The sequence below is a fragment of the Primulina huaijiensis genome, chromosome 9 (genome assembly GCF_012295235.1).
Source record: "Primulina huaijiensis isolate GDHJ02 chromosome 9, ASM1229523v2, whole genome shotgun sequence".
NCBI classification, from domain to species: domain Eukaryota; kingdom Viridiplantae; phylum Streptophyta; class Magnoliopsida; order Lamiales; family Gesneriaceae; genus Primulina; species Primulina huaijiensis.
In genome coordinates, this window is record NC_133314.1 from 13707897 (window position 1) to 13713315 (window position 5419).

The window sequence follows — 5419 nt, forward strand, 5'->3', positions numbered from 1 at the left end:
TTATCAACTCCTTGATAATAAGAACGTCAGAACTCAAGTCTGATAGTACCCAACCAATCATGTTAAACGCCTAGCAGCATCGCTTACATGATTCCCTAGGTATCAAATGATAGTGCCTGCAAGAACCATTCAATTATGGTTAGCGTACAGTACGGTCCCTTCAACTCATATATCCCGACCGATTCGACAACCATTGGTTTATCGAGAGTTGTCAATGAATCGATACTATGTGTCATGTCGTAGTTGCATCGATGGTGTAATCTATGAAACCCCTTTCATAATTACCACCATACTCTGATCAGAGATTTCAAACTACATATACATGAAAAACACATAGGATATCCATACCCGTAGGTAAGCGGTGAATCCCCGACTACAATGCATCGACTCCTATATGTTTCGACAGAACACCCAACCTTGCCACCTGATGACCCCATGAGAGTCGGTAAACAAGTCAAAGTGTAATTCTAGCACATAGAGTCTCAATGTTGTCCCGGGTCATAAGGACTAATGGTGTACAACCATAAACTAGGACTTTTCCACTCGATAAGTGAGAACCACTTGGAAAGTCCTTTAATGGAGGGTTGTTCAGTGCACTCTACCAGGAGCACCTATCTGCATGCTCGGACATCACAATGTCCCCTACCAATGAAACATGGTACTCACATCGCAGATACTAGTCTCAAGCTCGAGCGGCCTATATCCTTCTTAGCGGCGGCTGAATCGACTAGGAACCGTTTAGAATATACAGTATTCCAAATATGAGTTTCATGATACTCATCATATGAGCATCTCATATTCTTTCTACTATTTGTATATTCAAGGGCTTTATCTATGCAACTAGCATGTGTATATAGATAAAGATGTGCCAAAACAATAATTTCAAATATTATTAAAATAAAGATTGCTTATACATAGAGTTTCATTGTGAACACTCGGCCAACACTTGGCTCGACGTGCACCTACTCTAACAGTACTGATGTCGGCTGAACGTCCTTTTCATTTGATGACGTGTATGGCTGAGCGATCAGCTGATAAATAGTTGCTGATAAGCTTGTGCTGAGTGAATCAACTGATTATTTTCCAACTGATCAGTCAGCTGTCTTCAGGAATCTAGTTAGGTTCAACTGATCAGTTTCCAACTGATCAGTCAGTTAACTTCGAAGATTCAGTTTAGCTGGATTTTGTTGCCTTTGATAACTCACGCGATACTTCAGTTAGGCAATCTGTATAATTCGAATACTTGATCAGTTAATCCAATAGATAAATGGTTTGTCAAACAGCCAAAATTAAGTTTCCAACAAGTTCCCCCTTTTTGGTGTTTGACAAAACTAAGCAAATAATAACTGATCAATTATGTAATGCCCATGGGCTGTTCCCGATCCAACTAGCTGGAGTCAGTTGTCCCATAGCCTATTACTCAATGACTCCTCCATCCCAAGCACTGGTGTTTGTACCTCCCCAGACTCGAACCTAAGATCTCCTGGACATATACATACTTAGCACAAGTCCGGTACCAATTGAGCTAGTAGCTCATTTGGTACCAGACTTGTGCTAAGTATCTATATGTCCAGGAGATCTTAGGTTCGAGTCTGGGGAGGTACAAACACCAGTGCTTGGGCTGGAGGAGTCATTGAGTAATAGGCCATGGGACAACTGACTCCCGCTAGTTGGATCGGGAACAGCCCATGGGCATTACAAATTAAGCTTATAGACGTCTTTCAAATCTGTTGTAGATAAAATAATAACTGTCGTGTACATATTCGTACAATGAATGAAAGAATGAAGTAATATGTACAAATAAATCCATCAACTGATTGACTGTAGCTTAGGTCTCTATTCCCTTTTTTTGTCAAACACCTCCATTATGATATATAACCTCTTAACATCGGTTGATAGAACTTTAACAGAAATGGCTACGTCTGAGAATGCATTCAACACAGTTGTTTGCATTAAGTCTATCTTTCTGGAAACAGATGTCTCTACAAAGTCAACTCTATTTCTGATTGCATCTTGGGTTACGGAGAGACTTTCAGCTATGCCTCTATTATTCCTGATATCTTCTATTGCAAGGGAAAGAGAGGTCACAGTAGCATGGACTGCCTTCAGTTTCTCTGAATTTAATACCTCTGCATGTTCCAGTTTCAGAGTATGAGCGAGTTAAGTTCGCTGAATCTGGGAAACGAGAGTAAGTATTTTGTGCATATTATTCTGAATATCTTGAATTTCTTCAAGAACTAGTTCAAGATCAGTAGACGAATGAGGAGGTAGATGTCCAGATGTTCCAGGTTCTTGTTCTTTGGAGACTTGATCAAAGACCACTAAGGTCCTGTCAAATACAACTGTCTCGGCAATAGTCTGTTCTGGAACAACCTATTCAGTAACCTCTACTTGCTCTGGAGGAGGAGAAGATGGATCCTGAGCTGCAACGGAACTGTACTGTTGAATAGGTAAATCTCTGGGATCTTCAGTCGGAGGATCATCAACGGGTGCTTCTTCTTGTGAATCAGCTGAAACTTGGGCTAGCTCGTCAGTTGGAATATTTTCAAAATTGAGCAACTGAGCCTCCATATTTTTTCAGCAATATCTTTATCTGTGGACTGAGCTGGCACATCAGTTTGATCATCTGGTTCAGCAGAGATAACCGGCTGAACGCGCTCTTCAGTTAAAATAGGATCCTCTTGAACTGCTTGATCAGTTGATTGATCAACTGATTCAGAAATAAGTTCCTCTGGTTGAGCTTACTTTACTACTGACTGAATAATTTCATCAATATTGGCAAGTGTTAAGTCAGCTTCTGAGTACATTGGAGGATTAGCAACAGAGGGTTGAGGCACATCCTGAGCTGGCTCTTTATTCGGTGATGAGGGTTCTTCCTCTTCTTCTGAAGACCCTCCATGATCAACTAATTCCTGATCTTGTTCTCAAAATCTTATCTGTGTATGCAAGGAAGTAAGATATGAATCCAACTGAGTAAGCACGGCTCGATCATTGTAAGCAGTTGGATTCGTAGGAATGTAGTTTGCTTTCAACTTTCCAAATAGTTGAGCCAACTTCTTGGCTCTCATCAGATCAAAGAAATAATTTTTCCTTTCCAAAGCCTGCACAATAGTAGCAGCTTTGACTATTCTCAAAACAATTGCTTCCAACCTGATAAACTTCTTCAGCTAAGATTTCATTTTCAACTGTTTGGCAAAAATCTGAGTTCTGTACATGGTCCAAGCCTCATACGTTTTCAGTTTGGACGCTGTAAATGCATTGACCTGTTCCCAAATAAGGTCAATATGGGTTTTGATTGCATTTGATGGCCTGGGCTCTTCAATCATCTTGCCCTTGCCTTTCTCATCAGACAGAATGTGTGGAATGTTCAATCTCGAACGAGTAGTTTCCACCAATTCTAAAATAGTGATCCTTTTTGGTCGAGCGCGAGCAAAGATGGTAGGGCGATTGACATTTGTCAGAGAAGTTACGGCCCTAGCTGACTCCTTTTCACCTGCTGAGGTGATGACCTTCTTGGATGGATCAGTTTATTGAGGCAACTGAACTCTTGCTGAAACTTCAGCTGGAACGGCTTTCAGTGGAATAGCCTGAATAGGCTGTTGAGTGTCTGAAGGTTTCAGCCTTTCAGTTGAATAGCTTCCAGCGAAGCTATTGGCTTAGTTTTCTGTGTTCTGGGCTTCTTAGTAACCTTGGGATATGGAGTTTTCTCCGATTCAGATTCACTGACAATCAGCTTCCTCTTGGACGTCTTCAGCTGTGCCAAAGTTTTTGCCTTTTTCACATACTTGGGAGCAGCCTGCTGTGCTCCAATCTCCTTTTTGATCTTGACGAACTGATCAGGAGTAAGATCCAGTTTGGTTTTGGGCGGCAGAATAATCTTGGCATTGAAAACTTTGATTTTTGATTATCTTTCAGAATCATCAGCCACCAACCCTTTGATTTTCAGCAAATAACTCAACTGAACCGCAAATCCTTTGGACTGTTTGGTGGATTGAAACATATTTTTCAATATGTTGAAGATGAGTTGCCTCCAGTTGAGTCTTCGCCCGGCCATGATAATAGTAAGGGCTTGAAATTTTTCCAAAGTGAGAGCAGCAAAGGATCCTGCCTTCGTCAATAGCCCCTTGGCTACAATATCAGCCAACAACTGAACCTCATGCTTTAGTTCCTTCTTTGGATCGGAAACTTTGATTTTCCGTCCATCAACGGAGAGTAGGGTCTGCATCTCTTCAACATCCGATGCTTTAACATCAGCAAGGTGTGTCGGTCCATCAGACGGCAACAAGAATATTTCACCAAAGGAATCTTCAGATATGGTCAACAACTGACCATTGACAGTAGATGAGATGCTTCCATCCGGATTGATAAATCCACTAAAGTAGAAATCGAGAAGTTCCTTCGGATATATCTCTTGGGAAGATTGTCCCAAAAATGTTCTGAGTCCAGCTGATTGTAGTTTCTGAAATACATTCTTGACATCGGCTTCTTTGATAGATAGAATTGAATCGAAATTGATCGCCATAACATTCAACATATGCGCTGGAATCTGGTTGGCCATTGGAACTGAATGATTTCCTGCGAAAAAGAAAGCTTGAATTTACTTTTTCTTTGAGAGTTTTAGATAAGCGTAAGAAGAAGAACTGAAATGGAGCGAGAAAAGTACTTATGTATGTGACTGTTTGGATTATTGGACACGTGTCAGTCCATGAAAATTTTGAAATAAAAACGTGTGTTCGTGTGGTAAGAACGTGTGTAGTAAACATGTGGATCATGTGGGTCCACGTTTCAACCTATCATTTGCTGAAAGATAGCATTTAATGCTTTGATAGTTAGTCACGTCACTTAATTTGGAATATAAAAATGGTTAATCAGTTAACGTATGTGAGAAGATTAGTGGAATATCCAACTGAACGATCAGTTGTAAAACTGTGTCCTTTCAGTTGAAGATTTACTAACTCCTGTCTTCTCAGTTAACCTCTTAAAAATCAATATTCCCCCTTAATAAATGCATATAAATATTACGAGGACTTAAGCAATACTAATCAAATTAAATCTTATGCTTAGAAGGTTAATCGTCTGCTGTAGCGACTCAGCCCTTTCATCTTCCTTGACCCAGCGCTATAAATAGGAGTAGCTCAGTTAGTATCAAACATATCAGTTAATAATATTCAGCAGATAAAATGGCAGGTGCAAGTAGCTCAAAGACTCCAGATATCGCTGAAGAATTCATGAACACAGCTCTGGAGAAACGCAAAGTTGATATGGAAGATGAAGTCTTTAAAAAGATCCTTCGCTATTGGGAGGAGCTGCAAGGACTCCACTTCCTCTATGAATGTGGAGAAGCTAACACTCCTAGAGTGTTGGCAAAGTTGGAAAAATATAGAGAGCGTTTGGACGTCGCCGAGACGGTGAACCTCTT